The following is an 18,642-nucleotide window of genomic DNA, read 5'->3' as shown; positions in this document are numbered from 1 at the left end:
TCAAAAAGGGCTTTTTGGTTATGAGAATTTTTTTATTGTTTTGCCGGAGTATTTTGTTTGTCTGTTTTTTAAGGATGAGAAAGACTTTGGGTTGTGAACCTAGAATCAGAGCCAATAAAAAGATTAAGTTGAAAAATCCAGAGCAGGGTGGGAATGACTGATGAAGCCACATCTGTCAAGAAGGTGAGAGCGAGAAATGGAATCAAGAGCCCCACAAGAAAATGTGGCTTTGAGCAAGAAGAGGAGCACACCATCCTCTAAGTATGAGAAAAGGAGGCAGGGAAATGCTCATATATAGTAAGTGTGGGGTAAGGCTGACAATTGACAGATCACCAAACATTCTCAGTTAAGTAAGAGTCAAGGAGTTAAAAGGTTGAGGAGAATGATGGCAATTTGGAATAGAAGCCAAAGGGGATGATAACAAAATCAAATCAAACAAGTCAAATTCTATTGCTCAGTGATAACAATGAGAACTCACTTTCAAAAGTCTTTAAAATCTTGATAATCATTACCAGAACATACCAAAGAAGTACTTTGGCAATTAGTCTTCCTATTTCAGAGGTAACAGTACTTAGACGGAATCATTATAACTGCATCATTACCAATAATATATTAGTTTTACAAAATTGCAAAAGTTTTACAAAAGTATGGGTGTATATGTAATACAATGAATATGCAGATAGATAGACAGATAAATGGATCACTACTATGTGATACTCAGTACCAAAATTTTATTTGGTGTTTTGATATGTTTAGGGTATAATGTTTCTTTTAACCAGCTGTTGTGTTTTCAAATAGCGATGCATTTTATCCTTCTCTTCCTTGTACAGCCATAAGGAAAGTAAGCTTATTAGAACAACTTCTTCAAGAATCTGCCTATTAGAGAAAATGGAATGAATTTCAGTCCCCATTGCTACTACTACCAAATGTAATGGTATCAGAAACAAAATTAAACCTGAAGTGTGCTCACAGTAAATTACAAACATTCCCATAGTAGCATTCTTGATTAATCTGGACCCAGATGTGTGTCACTTTATAATGAATGATCATCTCAGGCAGATGCTCTTATCAGGAGGTACATTTCCCCGCTAGATTTAACGCATAAAACATAAGTTATCCCACCACCACCCCACCTTCTAAATGCAAAGAGCCCCGTTCAAGTTTCATCTGAGTTACTTTTCTTTCTTCCTTTGGACTATATGGGAAACGTGTTGCCTATTTTCACTTAATGATTACAGTTATGTGGATAAAGGGGGAAAGGATGAAAGAACAAATCTAATGTTTTAAAAAACTTCAAAAATCAAGAATTCAATCTGAAGGTGCTCGGGTTTCTCCTGACTTAGGAGGGTTTAAACAGCAGTGTCAAAAAATAGGTCAGAATTCTTAGAAAATAAAACACTGAAATGGAAAACAATGTATTTGTCACATTTAACGAACGCTAATAAACAAAGATAAAAACAAGTAGTACCTAAATTGGAAGTGTGCTTTTAATGTGCCTGTCCATAGCGCCACCAAGCGGTACTATCGGTTTTACAAATATTTCTAAACACAGTAATTCAGTTATTCTAAGAGTTAGGCGCTAGGTGGCAGTAGACTTCCTTTTAAAGGGGCCCTAAGAACTTTGCTGAAGAATTGAAAACTGTTTACTGGCCTTCAAGGGCAACTACTCATCCTTTTTTTAAAGATTGGAATAGTGATAACCTAGTTCAAAAGTAAAGAAAATATACCACAAGTTTTTTTCCACAATATTCTTTGCAACATAGGCTGGTGACTTTTTTTAAATTACCTATTTCTCATGCATTTTTAAAATTTGTTGGGGTGACATTGGTTAATCAAACCATGCAGGTTTCAGGTGTACAACTCCGTAACACATCGTCTGCATACTGCAGTGTGTGCTCACCCCCAAAGTCAAGTCTCTTTCCAGCACTATTTATCCCCCTTTTGCCATCTTCCCCCTTCCCCCACTCCTCTTTCCCTCGGGTCATCACCATACTGTTGTTGTTGCCCAGTGTGTGTGTGTGTGTGTGTGTGTGTGTGTGTGTGTGTGTGTGTGTGTGTGTGTGTGTGTGTGTTTTAAGTCATCATTTAGTTCTCAAATAGAATAAAAATATGAAAATAACTATTTGTTTCCTTTATTAGTACACCCAGTCTAGGCGGCAGAATCTCCCCAATTTTCTCTCTGCTTCTATCAAAGTCCCATGATTAGCACACAAAAACCCAGCTGTATTGACTCTATATAGTTACTAATTAACAAACATTTGCTAAGTCAAGACTTAGAGGCAGAAAAGCCAATGAAAAATTTATGCAACTAGTTTATCTTACATTAATTCATATACCAAATTGAAAAGTAAAAAAGAAGTGTGGGAGTAGGGGTATCCAGTAACTATCACTCCATTTCCCTTTTATCCTGCTTCTGAGACTAAGGATTTTTCTTAATTCCCCCTGACATGCAGAAATAAATACTGTGCCACCTTGAAACATGAATTCAAGATGCATGAATTCAAGGAGGGTTCCCTCGGTGCAAACAGTGTATGCCACATAATGCATAGGAATCCAACAGAGCCAGAGTTTTTTGTGTAGAGGTGTGTTTCCTTAATTTAAATAAGATTCACGTCTTCCCAAATGGCAAAAGGATAGTAAGAGTCTGAAGCCCCATCTCTAGTTGACAGATTCATTTCTCCTTAGGGATCTCACTTCTGACACCTGCCACCACTAGGTTCGGTTAACATGAGAAGAAAGGAAATGCTTTTCACCTTTAATAGCCTGGCCAATTTTTGGACACAGACACTTTCTTTAATGTCAACATGTAAAACTTGAACAGGGCTAGCATATTTAAACAAGACTTGAATAAATAAAAAGAACAAACTATAGAAAACTTGGTGAAGACAGAGAATTTCACGAGCTCCATCGGGACGAATATGTGAAAAAAAGTGAACTGTCATTTGGTTTTTGAGTAGTCACCAGGAGGAAATTAAACCATATCTCTTCTCCATCTTTATGCTAACCCCCTATGAGACAATATTAGACCCTGGTAATCTCAAATTCTGATGAAATCCTAATGGTTTCTCTTGGAGATAGTATTATGGGGTGGAGGGTGGCGAGGAACTGACCTTTTTGGGTATTGAAACTAAAAAGAAGTAGGAATAATCTTCACTAATAATCTTCCCCTTCCCCCCCACCACCCCCCCCCCCAAAAAAAAGCCAGGCATTTTTGGGAAGGTGCATTAGGGGATTAGACTAAATTGCTCTAAAAGGGGGCTGCTACAGTGAGTGGGGGCTAAATGCCTAAGCTTGGGTAGGTAAGTGTGCCAAGAGGAGAGGGAGAACCAAGCTATATGTTCCCATAGGCCCCACACAAATTGAGAAGGAGGCCCCACCCAGACCCAGTCCCCCACATGTGACAGAGCCTTGTGCACAAACACACCATGAGAGCCTGGGTCCTGTACTTGGCCTGGGAATCCTCAATAAAGGTCGTGTCACTGAGTTTAACACAAGTTGCAAAGTCTACCCTTTTGATTATACTGTAGGATTATCCTGGGAAATGGAAAGGGATCATGACAATGTCATGGGCTGAAACTGCGACCTTCCCCAGAGTAAGACTAAGACCCAGGTTTCTTATGCAATGAACTTCTTGCCCACACTGAGGAATGGAGGGATGAGCCAGACGGACAGTAGAGATACAGGGCCTTTTTAAATATGGAGTGTACGCAGAGCCAAGTCATTCTTCACCTAGATGCTATGGCTTGCGGACTGTGGTGTGCACTCTCTGAATTTATTGGAGCCTGGGTGGACCAGGTTTCAGCATCCAAGTGATGGGCGCCGTCTTCAAACCCACCTCCTACACACGAAAGCCAGTGTCTTCTAGCGTATGGAGACCAGGAGACTAGGACCCAGAGTCAGAGGGGAATCCCTTCCTCCAACCAGTGTCAGCCCGGTTCCAGTCTGAAAACCTCCTCTTCCCAGAGTGACTGACACGGGGATTCCCACAGACAAGCGATCACCTCCACCCACAGGGGTGCGGCCTTCCAGCCTCCGCAAAGCCTCCACCAGCCTGACTAACCTCCGTGGTCCGCACAGAAGACATACAAAAACAGTGTACAAGTGTGTGTGTGCTGTTCTCTCACAAAATCCCATTGATACCGAGGGGCACCGCGCAGTAACTGGAAACTGTTTTCCTCTTCGGATGAGCACTTCCTGTTCTGACCTCTGTGCATCCGTGATGCCCGGGAACAGCTGTGAAAAGAGGAAACGAAGCTCCTCTTCCCACCCAGCATCTCCAACGCACTTTCTTTCCAAGTGGGTGAACATTCTGTGTTCTCCGTGTCGTTTCACAAAGGGCTCTTTTTCAGTTCTTGGAATGAACACCTTTTGGATTTAACAGACAAACATAGGCAAGTCTCCTGGAAACAAAGCAGGTGCCGGACGACTGACTAACCTGGGACGCTTTAGGACAAAGCCCTCTTCCCAGAGAGTGGCCTTCCCCGGGGGTGGCGGATGTTTCCTTTGGGTAGCTTGGACGCTGCGCTCCGAAGATTGGTCTGCTTTCCCCAGGAGGCAGGTCCTAAGGCCTTCTGAATCCGTGGGCAATGGTTTATCACGCCTGCGAATTCTGCCTTATTTATTACAACAATTACCTTGTTCGCCTATAGAGAATGTCCAATGGCCTCTGTCCGCTCCGTCAGCGTTTTAGGAAACACAAAGGCTTTGCCTGTGTAAGAAAGCCTGGCCTGATGAGAGGCCTTGGAGGCGCTCCTCGGCACTAATTAAAACAACAGACACTGTCACGTGGTGCGATTATTTCCCAGAGCACAGCTGACAGGGACACACTAGGCTTGGCCAAGATCCTGGCCAATTTCGCAAGAATGTTTATTCCAGACTGAGGTCATCTTTTTTTTTTTTTTAAAGTAAAAGGAGAAGACGGAGGGAATGTGGAGGAAGAGGGAGAGGAGGGAGAGGATGAGAAGGATAGAAGGAGAAAGGAGGGAAGGAGAGAAAGAGGGAGGGAAGGAGGGAAAGTGAGAGGGAGGAAGATTTATTAATGAATCAAGAGAGGCTTAAGATTTTAAAGTTATCTTTCTGCATTCTGATCAGGTACCTACCTAATCCTAAAATAAAATTTTGTTAATTACAGAAAAGAAATTTTATTACAAATAAACTTTTTTAATAGTTTAAAAAATCGGGAAAGTAGTTCAAACAGATATCAATATATTATTTATCTTAAATTCAAAATATAATGTTTTGCTATTTACATTTAAAGAAAAATGTAAATAAATTTCAAGCATATAAATTTCAAGAAGAATAATATGAAATCATGAAAATTATTACATATAGAACAAATGGTTGGGGAGATGAAGTTATTTTTTTTACCAGAGAGATTCATTAATTTAAAATATTCTCACTATAAATTCACATTGAAGAACCATAGCATTAGGTTTGTTTGTTTGTTTACAGATTTAATAATTTCCCCAATTAACATAAATGACTTTAATGACAATTAATCAAGATGAAAGTATATTCAGAAGGATCGTGGAAGGGAAAATATGAGTGAACATTACAAGTAAAGACAAGTATTTACAGAGAAGCAGAGCCCTGGTCTACTCATTCTAACTTTATAGATGTCTAGTCCACAACTGCAAATTCTCTGCTCTGCCTCAGAATAGACTACCCAGGGGTCCTCAAACTTTTTAAACAGGGGGCCAGTTCACAGTCCCTCAGACCATTGGAGGGCCGGACTATAGTTTAAAAAAAAAACTATGAACAAATTCCTATGCACACTGCACATATCTTATTTTGAAGTAAAAAAACAAAACGGCAAAAACACCCTCATGTGGCCCGCGGGCTGTAGTTTGAGGACGCCTGGACTGCACAGACACAAACAAGGCTACTCGCACATCTGAGAGCTGGGCCTTGTCAGGCAGGGAGGAAGCCAGGGCTGACCTGGTGGCCCTTTATCTTTTTTTCAGACTTAATTTGCTCCTGATTTATGAATCTTACTAAAAAGCAAGGAGGAGGGTTTTTTCCCTTCTCCTTTGATTCAGTCTGGAATTTTGACTAAAAAAAAAATATTTTTTTTTTAATTTTTGTCATTTGTCTAAGGGAGGAGGTTCATTTAGGGACTGAAATTTATTAGCTGCTAAGATTCAAGTTTAATGAAATGTTAGGATTTCTGAAAGGAAATAGCGTTTGTCACTTGCTTCAAATGTATCGTGTTCCCCAAACCATTAAGATGTATTCTCCTTTTTGCTTATCTGCATTCAGTTTTTCTAAATGTTGTTCTAGAAAAATACATTTGAATAACACTTGCTACACCCATGAATTTCTTGACATATAGTAAGCAACCCAGATAATGGCTTCACAATTCAATTTAGAAGATCATATAGTTTTAAATTTTCATATAAAGGTTGCTTTAAATGCTTATTCAACAAGCCATGTGCAAGAAATGCAGAGAGAATGATAAATAGTTGAATACAATTGTGGACTTCCTGAATTTCCCACTGTATGGGTTCTCTTTCAGAAAACTTTTCAATCAACAGGGAAGAGGTAGCACAGTCCTAACATAAAGGGATGAAGTAGGTTACAGAATAAGCTTCTCTTTTTTAAAACTGAGGTAGAATTGATATTTAATGTTATATTAATTTTATATGCACAACTTAATTATTTGATATTTATAAATATTGTGAAATAATCACCACAAGTCTAGTTAATATCCATTACCATACGTAGTTACAGATTCTTTTTCTTGTGATGAGAACTTTTACGATTTACTCTTCAGCAACTTTCTCATGTGCAATATGCTTTTCTTTTGTGAGTTTCTAAATAACAGGTCATAGTTGTTCTTGGTAACTCTCTTTAGGACTAAGCAAGATAAAATATTATCAACATCCTGGCATTTTCTCTTTGCTACATTTTTATTTCACACTAGAGACCTGGTGCACGAAATTCATGCACGAGGAGGGGGTGTGTGTCCCTTAGCCCAGCCTGCACCCTCTCCAATCTGGGACATCCCTCTCACAATCCTGGACTGCTGGCTCCCAACCGCTCACCTGCCTGCCTGCCAGCCTGATCACCCCCTAACCACTCCCCTGCCAGCCTGATCGATGCCTAACTGCTCCCCTGCCAGCCCGATTGTCCCTAACTGTCCTCCCCTGCTAGCCTGGTTACCCCCAACTGCCCTCCCCTGCAGGCCTGGTCACCCCCAACTGCCCTCCCCTGATGGCCCAGTCACCCCTAACTGCCCTCCCTTGCCAGCCTGGTCACCCCTAACTGCCTTCCCCTGCTGGCCTGGTCACCCCCCACTGCCCTCCCCTGCTGGCTTGGGTCCCCCCCCAACTGCCCTACCCTGCAGGCCTGATCGCCCCCAACTGCCCTCCCTTGCAGGCCTGGTCCCTCCCAACTGCCCTCCCCTGCTGGCTATCTTGTGTCCACATGGGGGCAGCCATCTTTGACCACATGGGGGCGGCCATCTTGTGTGTTGGAGTGATGGTCAACTTGCATATTACATCTTTATTATATAGGATGGAGATTTTGCTCATACAAACAAAAAAGGAGAAAAGAAATATTTGCATGACAGAACAGTCATGCATCACTTAAAAATGAGGATATGTTCTGAGAAATTCATCATTAGGCACTTTCACAATCTTAGATGCTATAGCCTGCTACACACCTAGGCTTTATGGTGTAGCCATTGCTACTAGACTATAAGCCTGAATACTGAAAGCAACGGTAGCAACTGAAAGTATTTGAGTACATAAATATATCTAAACATAAGAAGGTACAGTAAAAATATGGTATAAATGATAAAGCGTGTGTGTGTGTGTGTGTGTGTGTGTGTGTGTTTGTGTGTACTCAGGGAGGGCAGTGGAGGAAGGCATCCTGGGAGGAGGGTAAACCTCAGGAGGAGGGAGTGAAGAAGGGAGAGAGGAAAGGAAGAGAAAGGGAGAAAAAGGGAGAGCAGTGCTTGAAAGAGACCCAGAGAGATAAAGCCTGAGATGAGAAGTAACAAAAATGAGAGAGGGAGGAGAGACGGGGAAGGGAGGGTGGGGGTCGGGCTCCCAGGCTCCCCTCCTCTTAGCCTCATCTCTCACCAACTCAGATCCCAGCTGTGGGGTGTCTGGGCCCAAGGCAGGAGGACAGCATGCTGAACCTCCTCATCTATGTAACCCTCAGAGCTAGCACTAAACTCAGCATCATAATCAGGTCCAGACTTTTCTTTCCACAATGCACACTTTTTGCTTATAACCCATTCTAGTCTTATGAGACCACTATTGTACATGTGGTCCTTCTTAATTAAAAGGTCTTTATGTGATACATAGCTGTAGACCCTCCTTATCTGCAGGGTCACTTTTCACAGTTTCCGTTACCTATGGTCAACCACAGTCCAAAAATATTAAATGAAAAATTCCAGAAATAATTCATAAGCACACTGTCCTGAGTAGTTGATGAAATCTCGAACTGTTCTGCTCTGCCCCACCCAACTGAAATCATCCCTTTGTCCAGCATCTCCAGGCTGCTCCCACCTGTTAGTCATTTGATAGCCAACTTGGTTATCAGATCAATTGTTGAGATATCACAGTGCTTACGATCAAGTAATGCTTAGGTAACTAAATAATGGCCCAAAAGTCATTCACATAACTTTTATTACAGTATATTGCTATAATTGTTCTATTGTATTAGTTATTATAGTTAAACTTTTACTGTGCCTAATTTATGAATTAAACTTTATAATAGGTAGTATGTATGTATAGGAAAAAACATAGTATATATTGTGTGTGGCACTATTTGCAATTTTAGGCATCCACTGTGTGTCTTGGAATGTATCCTGCATGGATAAAGAGGGACCAGTGCATATTAGTTATAGTTTAAATCAATTTGACTATACTTTTATGAACCTTGTAGCTCTATTATAGTCAAAAAGAAAAAATGCTCCATGGAAATGTACTTTAGATAGAATACCTTTAAATAATAACTCTTTTATCTAAGCATCTTTTTTTATCCTGAGTGGCTGTATTTCATTAAATTTTCTAGGAAATTTTCACCTGCTTTTCTTCCCTGCAGGAAAAAAGGCTAACCCACTTATATTCTCTAAGAAAGCATTGATGAGCTCTGGCTGGTGTGGCTCAGTTGGTTGGGCATCATCCTGTGCACCAGAAGGTTGCCGGTTCGATTCCCGTCAAAAGCACACACCCAGTTGCAGGCTGGATCTCTGATAGGGGGTTTCAGGAGGCAGCTGATGTTGTGCTCTCACATCAATGTTTCTCTCTCTCCCTCTCCCTTCCTCTATCTCTAAAAAGCAATAAACTATTCTTTTAAAAGAGCATTGATGAGACTAGAAAGGATCAATATTCCAGATGCCAAATTAATATTACAGATTTGCTCCTTCAACCTAACATGTACTGAGCTTCTACTATATGCCAAATGTTCTTTTAGGTGCTGGGGATACAAATTGAATAAGATGCATGTGCCCTCACCTCAAGGAGAAGACAGCCTACTAGAAAAGATACTAAGAAATAGCTAGAAGACAATGTGATCTTTGTTATTGAAACAGCTAGAAGACAATGTGATCTTTGTTATAGTAGTTGGACGTCTTTGGTTGCAAGTGACAGAAAAAATAATTCACACTGGCTTAAGCAATAAGGAAACAAATTGGTTCACAAAATTGAAACTGAAGGAGGGAGAATGGTCCGTAGGATTGACACACAGTACATCTCAATGCAGGGATGCCAGTGATGTCACCAGGATTTATTGGTTTGTGCTCCTCTCTTAGCTCCGCCCTCCGCTGCATTGGATTTGTTCTCAAGCTCCAGCAAGTGGTCCCTGCAAACATGTAGCTTATTTTTTATTATGTATTATTTGGAGAGAGTGCCCCTTTATTACCCAATATTAACCAAAGGGGAAGACTTATAAACTTACTAATACATCATTATTTTATCTCTGTCTCTATCCTTATTGGTCTTGTACTTTTGCTTTCCAGGGACATGTTTTTAGCTAAACTTTATATATCTAAGACTTTGTCTCAAGTTCTGCTTGGAGAGACCCAGGCTAACACACTGACTCCCTAATTGCCTCTCTGACCTGTAGGAAATAGGCTCCTGTGATCCACCTTCAGCATAGTCAACTTTTAATGGAAAGAGTTACTGAATTTCCCCAGGGCAAACAGAATGTGAGGAGGAGGGAAGAGGATAAGAACAAAGAACTGTGGACATGAGCCAGCATCATGGTGGAAACCCTGAAGGCGCCCGCATCAACTAGACAGGGGGAGGGGGAGGCAACTAGAAAAGGCCTCAGCCCCCTCCCCCTTTTTTTAAAAAAAATAACCTAATAAAAGACAATGTATGAGGAAACTATTAACCCCATAGTACTCAGCCAATGAGGAACCGGAGGAGAGACTCTCACACCTTAGGGCTAAAGGGACTGTGATCAGTTCTCCATGTGTGCCTATACAACCAGACAGACACCCGCTCTCACAAGGACATAGTAAAAGTTTCATTTTCTCCATACTTCTGTCTCCAAGACCATTATTTGAATTCGAACAGGTGAGCATTTCTCACAGACCCATTACAGCGGACTTCCAACAACCATGCTTATTTCCTCTACATAGTCATGGTACCCTGTTTACAGTTGATAAAACTAGGGACAGAGCCTGGCAGACCAGCTGGGCCACTAAGAATTTTCCCCAGCAGTTGGAAATGTGTTGAAAGTTGTTTCCTCATTGTGGTAAATTGCATCTGATGAAGCTTAATGGCTCCTTTTTCCCGTAATGTACTGGAACACACTCACAAGAGCTGATGGTTAAACACTCAGGAATTTTGTCTACCAGCCTGATGGGAGCTGGAAATATGCCATGGTGAGAGCAGTTACTTTACAAAACTCAGCAACTGCTACAAATCTGGCCCACACACATACACACACACACACACACACACACACACACACAGCCAGTTTATCAGCATACCACTGTCTCCTTATCTCTGTTTTCTAAAACCTAAGAAATGCATAAGGATCCAGTTGCAGAACAAAGTGTGGGCCAGCATTATAGGTCAAGCAAAACCAAATAATCCCCAAAGAAAGAGTTTTGGTAATGTGTTGGGGAACACAATATTCAGTTGAGGCCTCTTTTGAAATGACAATCTCTCTTGGAAAGGGGACTGCTCCTGAAACAGAGACCTCGTGGCCCAGAGATCAACTCCATGGATCTACTCACCCATTAGCTGGCTTAGAACTAAACTCAGCCTGCCAGAGGCAATCCTTGGTATGGCTTAGGTATTCCCAGGAGACAAAGGATGAGTGGTGACACAGGTCCACCAATTAACTAGAGTTAATACAGACATGCCACTGTGCTGCCCACATTCTGAAGCCATGATCTCATCGCTGGTTAACAAAGCACCGTGTATAACAGTCTCCGCTCGATGTCACGAGTCAAATAACCCAATCCTCCTTATATAGGGAGAAACATGCCACAGGACATAAAGGATAGAATTATTTCCTTCAATATCACTCCCTTCTGGAGAGAAAAGGAGAAGGGTTTGCTCCTCAATGAAAATGTGAGCAGCTAGACAGAAGCCATGTTTTCTGCCATGAGGTCTGAGGAGCAGAGGAAGGCACTGTTGAGGAGAATAATACAACAAAGGATGCAAGATGGAAAACACTGCTGCTTTACGTTCCTGGTGACTGTTAGTTCCTTTTGGAGGCCCGAAAGATAATGTAGGTAATGGTACTCTATGAATGTTGGCCACATTTATTTATTAATGCCAGAATGCTGTTTCAAAGACTTTGTTTTTGCTTTTTATTTTAATACTAAAGGCCCAGTGCATGAAATTTGTGCACTCGGGGCGGGGAGGGTCCCTCAGCCTGGCCTGTGCCCCCTCGCAGTCTGGGAGACCTCAGGGCCTAAACCATCAGTCAGACATCCTTAGCGCTGCCGCAGAGGGAGAGGCTCCTGCCACTGCTGCTGTGCTTGCCAGCCGTGAGCCCAGCTCAGGGCTTCTGACTGAGCAGTGCTCCCCTTATGGGAGTGCATTGACCACCAGGGGGCAGCTCCTGCATTAAGCATCTGCCCCCTGGTGGTCAGTGTGCGTCATAGCAACTGTTCGTTCCACCGTTAGGTCGATTTGCATATTAGCCTTTTATTATACAGGATTATTATATAGGATATGTTTCTTGATTTCAGAGAGAAGGGGAGAGGAAGAGAGAAATAGAAACATCAGTGATGAGAGAAAATAATTGATTGGCTGCCTTCTGCACACCCCACTGGGGATCGAGACTGCAACCTGGGCACATGCCCTGACCAGGAATTGAACCATTACCTCCTGGTTCAAAAGTTGACACTCAACCACTGAGCAACACGGGCCAGGACAAGATTTTGTTTTTTAATTTATTCAATGTATAGGCTGTCTCTAGTTCTCTAGTCTAGCAAAGATGATAGATGATAGATAGATAGATAGATAGATAGATAGATAAAAATTATTCTGATACTTGCTAAAACAGTAAAAAAGATGTATTAAGAGCAATAGGAATCCTACCTTATAATAGAGAAACATGCAAATTGACCGCACCTCCGCTATGCCCATGATTGGGCCTGCGAGAGGCTGGGGGCGGGACTCCGGGTGGCCTATCTGGCCTTTGAGAAAACCAAGATGGCGGCGCCTAATCCTCTTAGTTCCGGGGGTCCCGGGGAGCGATGGCAACCCTAGAGGGGCGTGGCCGGGCCGAGCCAGCCGCTCCCCGGGGTTCCCGGGGCGGATCGCGACCCGGGGGGGGGCGTGGCCGGGCCCAGCCAGGCGCCTCCCGGGGGTCCCGGGCTGGATCGCGACCCGGGGGGGCGTGGACGGGCCCAGCCAGGCGCCTCCCGGGGGTCCCGGGGCCCATCGCCACCCCAGGGGGCGTGGCCGGGCCCAGCCAGGTGCCTCCCGGGGGTCCCGGGGCGGATCGCCACCCGGGGGGGTGTGGCCGGGCCCAGCCAGCCGCTCCAGGGGCGGGGGTCCCCGGGCGATCGCCACCCTGGCCTAAATGGCTGGTGCTGAGAGGGATCAATGGGGCCAGTGGAAGGAGCAGGTGGTAGTTGACCACCGAGGCCATCTGCAGCAGCCGGATGCAGAGCTGGGGTCCACGTTCTCCAGGTTGGCCTCCGTGGGGGCCCGTGTCGCACCCATAGTAGCCGAGTGGGCATGCTGGCATAGTAGCCCCAGCACGAGGCCAGCTTCCCAAGCCAGGCTGCGGAGGGAGGGAGGGCCTCTGGGCTGGGAGCACTCCCCCACCCCAGAGGACAGGGCACAGCGAGGGAGCAGCAGAGAGCTACTAGCGGTGGTGGGTGTGGTGGCCTGGCTTCCAAGAGGCTAGCTTCAGCTGCTGTGGCCTGCGCTGAGGTGGCTGGTGGTGGGGGCAACTGCGTGGGCGCATCCGAGGCTGGGGCACTGGGAGACGTGGGACTGCAGCCCAGAAAGCGAGGCTCCAGAGGACCTGGTCACCGACCCCCGGCATTGAAGCCGCCTCCTACAAGATGTATCCTAGCCTAGGTGTGTGGGAAGCAGGTTCAGGAACCTCTCCCTTTGTGGCGCCAGAGCCCAGGCCTGCCAGCACCCCAGAGGAGACCCCTGCCAGGATTGGGGTCATGGCCAGCCTTCAAACTGTGGCGGCCCCTAGCCCAAGGAGGCCTCCTGGCCGAGGACGCCTGAGTCTGTTCTTGACCTAGGGCCGGGCTCTCCCCGCAAGGGACTCAGAAGCCGCCAGAGTCTAACTGCCAGTCTCTGGGAGTGCATCCACTGTCCACCAAAAAGTAGGGCCATCAAACCATTCAGTCTCAGTGCAGGCACAGGTCCGTGGCTGACGGGGTGGAGGCCAGACCAAAACAAAACAGCAGAAACACCCTGCCCACCTGGGCGGGTACTGCTGTAGTCCACGTGGCCTGGGCAGTGTAGAAAGCGCTACCTTCTCCCAGGTCCTGTGCTGGCACCGCCGCCTCGCTCACCCTCAAGCCCCCCTGAGTCCTGACAGCAAAGTGTGTGGGGCATTCTGCAGGAGTTGTGCTGTTCTGGGTGCTTTTGCCCAAAGACACACTTTGGGATGAATTCAGAGCCACATCTCATTTCCCATGACACTGGAAGAACCATGTAAAAGGATTTTGACAAAAGCTTTCCACATTTCTGTTTATTCTTTTGAATCCATAAAACGACCTTAAAAAAAGCATCCGGGCCACCTAAGAAAGAATGCACTTTCTGGCCAGAGCACGCAGGATTCTTTTGCCCAACAGGTTAAAGGGAGCAGAGCTGGCACAGTGGGAATGGCCCTGGTGCCCTATGAGGAGACCGGGGGAATGGGGTTGCCGAAATTCCATAAGCCTCTTGCCACCTTCTCCTTTGCAAACCACACCATCCAGATCCACCAGGACTGGAGGCAACTAGGAATCACAGCCGTGATTTGGGACATGGTGAGCAAATCTTGAGGGGCCTCTGAAAACATCTGCAATTGATTATAAGACTGGTCTTTATTTAAAAAGAAATAAAAGAACAGCTTTGTTGAGATATAACCCATATACTGTACATGTCACCTAAAGTGTACAATGAACTGGTTTTTTAAAGTAAATTCAGAGTGGTACAACCATCACCATGCTCAATTTTTAAATATCTTCATGACCCATCCCCTCCAAAAAAAACTTCTACCCACTGGAATCACTTTCCTGATCATCTTCCCCAAAATAGATTGCACTTTAAAGGTGGGTAAAGGAAAGTTGAGGGAAGTTAAAACACTGCACAAAGGATATTGTAAGATGACAAAGTCCAAAGTGAAGATCATGTGTTTTCTTTAAAAAATATATATTTTTAAAATTTCAGAAAGGGAGAGGGAGAGAGAGATAGAAACATCAATGATAAGAATCACTGATCAGCTGAAACCGGTTTGACTCAGTGGATAGAGCGTCGGTCTGCCGACTGGAAGGTCCCAGGTTTGATTCCGGTTAAGGGCATGTACATTGGTTGCTGGCACATATCCCGGTGGGGGGTGTGCAGGAAGCAGCTGGTCGATGTTTCTCTCTCATCGATGTTTCTAGCTCTCTATCCCTCTCCCTTTCTCTCTGTGAAAAATCAATAAAATATATTTTTAAAAAAAAATAATCACTGATCAGCTGCCGCCCACAGGCCCCCTACTGGGGATTGAGCCCGAAACCCAGGCATGTGTGCCCCTGATCAGAATCAAACCTGGACTCTTCAGTCCACAGGCCGATGCTCTCTCCATTAAGCCAAACTGACCAGGACCATGTGTTTTCTTCAAGTTCTGCGTGGTTGTAATGGTCCCCAAATCTATACTAATAAAAGGGTAATATGCTAATTAGAGTGGTTGTCTTCCGGACATCTTTCCAGACAAAGCTGCAGTGGCTACAAAGGCCAAGGCTCAGGCAGCCATAACCAGCTGCAGTGGCAGCAGCATTGGGGTTATGGGGTTGGTGCCTCCAGAGGGAGGCCAGACTGGGGGCCAAGGCACAGGTAGTTTGGGGTGATCAGGCTGATAGGGGAGGGCAAGGTAGGGGCAATCAGGCTGGCAGGAGATCAAGGTAGGGGTGAGCAGGCAGGCAGACAGTGGGGTTAGGGACAATCAGGCAGGCAGGTGAGTGGTTAGGAGCCAGCGGTTCCGGATTGTGAGAGGGATGTCCAACTGCTGGAAGTTGGACATCCCCTGAGGGGTCCCAGATTGAAGAGGGTGCAGATTGGGCTGAGGGGCACCCCCCTTCACCCCCCCAATGCACGAATTTCGTGCACCGGGCCTCTAGTATTATAATAAAAGAGAGAGATCAGGATCAATTCTTAATACAGCAAGGACAATGGGGATTTATAGCCAAGGAGCAGCATAAGGAGGTCAATGGATTGAAAATTACTAAGAGGAGAAATCAAGGATGGGGGGATTATTACTAAAGTAGGTTATGCAGGCCCAGGGAGACAGGACAGACACTGAAAGCCAAGGTCAAGGCCTAGTGGAGAAGAGGCTCAGAGGAGCCTGATTAAAGTTTGGTCAAGGAGAAAGTCTTAGTCAAGAGAGAGAGAGAGAGAGAGAGAGAGAGAGAGAGAGAGAGAACTCTAGCTGGTTTGGCTCAGTGGATAGAGCATCAGCCTGCAGATCAAAGGGTTCTGGGTTCAATTCCAGTCAAGGGCACGGTATGGAACATATGGAACACAGGGTAGGTAGCTCATGCCATCCTGTGCATTCACAATAGATGATGACATTATACTAACATTTATCAAGTCCTTTCCATATGCTTAAGTTAAATTCATTTAATTCCATTTAAAATTAATGCAATTATCTCTAAAGCTATGAAGTGAAGATCACTGTACACATGATGACACTGAGGAATTAAGAGGTCAAGAATTCTGCCCAAGTCACAAGCAAGTAAGGAGCAGAACTAAGATTCAAACCCAAACTTGTCTGATTCCAGATACCAGGCCATTGGAAGTGTAGCTCAAGGATGAGAGAGAGATAAATAATAAAGCCAAAACTTCCTCAATGACACATTACCTAAACCTTTAAAAACACATTCAAATACTCATCCTGATTGGTCTAGGTACTTCCATTAGTTTAGAATACAAGGTCTAAAACTTTAGTTTACACTAAACTCTAAAAACTTAAATTCTTTAAATTTATAGTGGTATTTGGGATTTGCTTTAAAAGTCAGTTATACATTCTTACTAGTGGTATCACTTTGTAAGTTACATAAATGTCTCTTCACTATGCTGTACACCTGAAACTCTTATGTTATTGAATGTCAACTGTAATTGAAAAAATAATTATTTTTAAAAAGTCAGTCATACATTTTATAATTCTTAGATGTCAGGCAAATGCATTGTCAGTTTTGTCTTCTAAGATTGAAGTACCCTTATTTGCCATATGCCCTTACACAGCAGCTCCTCCCTCCCTTTCTGTGTAATTCCTGAACTCCTCCAGCATCTTTACATATTTTTGTTAGTAAGATGTGTTGACTAGCCCTAGCTGGTTTTGCTCAGTGGATAGAGCATCAGCCTGTGAACCAAAGGGTCCCAGGTTTGATTCTGGTCAAGGGCATGTACCTTGTCAACAGGTCCTTGTTAGGGCTCGTGCAGGAGTCAACCAATCAATGTGTTTCTCTTACATCGAAGTTTCTCTCTGTCTTTCTCTCTCTCTTCCACTCTCCCTAAAAACCAATGGAAAAATGTCCTCTGGTGAGGATTAACAACAACAAAAAAGATGTGTTGACTAGAGCCACAAAGAATATTATAGGTATATTAGAGGCCCAGTGCACGAATTCGTGCACAGGTGGGGTCCGGCCGGCCCAGCTCCAATCAGCAGATTGGGGCCGGGCCTGTCTGGAGGAGGAGACAGCGGGAGGTTGACCAGCCAGCCTGCCCGGATTGGGGCTGATCAAGGCCGGGCTGGCTAGGGGGGAGGGGCCACAAGATCGATTGGGGGTGGGGCCAGCCATGGGGAGAGGCTGTGGGCAGTGGGCAGGCAGGCCCTGCTTCCAAATGGGATGGAGGGGGCCTATTGGGGATCAGTGGCCTGGGAGAGGGGCCAAAGACAGTTGGCAGGCCGGCCATGCCCCTGATCGGGGTGAGGAGGCAAATCTGGGGTGGGGCTGGGTGGGGGGAGGGGCTGCAGGAGGTTGGCTGGCTGGCCCTGCCCCCTATTGGGGTGGGGGAAGCAAACATGGGTGGGGCCGGCTGGGGGGAGGGGCTGCAGGAAGTTGGCCACCCTCAATTGGGGTGGGAGAGGCTGATCAGTGGTGGGGCTGGCCGGGGGAGGGGCTGAGGGAGGGGCCAAGGAAGGTTGGCCAGCTGGCCCCAACCCTGATCAGGCCAGTTTGCTGGCTGCAGTGGGCATCATAGCAACCGGTCGTTCCAGTCATTATTGCATTTCCAGTCACTGGCTTTTTATGTATATAGATACCATAGGGCTTTGTTGAAGTACATAGGAACTTTGTGTATTTTGTTTTTACTGGCTCTCTGATGATGAATCTTCTTGACCTTTTTGGCACTTCTTGGAAATCTGTCTCCAGGATCATAATGAAACTAGAGGCCTGGTGCACAAAATTCGTGCATGGGGGGGGGTGTCTCTCAGCCCAACCTGCACCTTCTCCAATCTGGGACCCCTTGGGGGATGTCTGACTGCCTGTTTTGGGATCGGGCCTAAACAGGCAATCAGACATCCCTTTCACAATCTAGGACTGCTGGTTCCCAACTACTCGCCTGCCTGCCTTCCTGATTGCTCCTAACTGCTCTGCCTGCCAGCCTGATCACCCCCTAACCACTCCCCTTCCAGCCCGATCAATGCCTAACTGCCCTCCCTTGACACCCCGGTCACCCCCAAATGCCCTCCCTTGCATATTCCCTCTTTATTAGATAGGGTTTTTTCTTTAGCATATTGGACAGTCCTAACTGGTTTGGCTCAGTGGATGGAGCATTGGCCTGCAGAATCAAGGGTCCTAGGTTCGATTCTGGTCAAGGGCATGTACCTTGGTTGGGGGCACATACCCAGTTGGGAGTTTGCAGGAGGCAGTTGATAGATGTTTCTTTCTCATAGATGTTTCTAGCTCTCTATCCCTTTCCCTTCCTCTGTGTGAAAAATCAATAAAATATATATTATAAAAAAAGAAACATTTAAGATTCCTCCATATCTGCCTGGCTGGTG

Source organism: Eptesicus fuscus, chromosome 2, assembly GCF_027574615.1.
Source record: "Eptesicus fuscus isolate TK198812 chromosome 2, DD_ASM_mEF_20220401, whole genome shotgun sequence".
NCBI classification, from domain to species: Eukaryota; Metazoa; Chordata; class Mammalia; order Chiroptera; family Vespertilionidae; genus Eptesicus; species Eptesicus fuscus.
Note: the sequence above shows the minus strand (reverse complement) of the source record.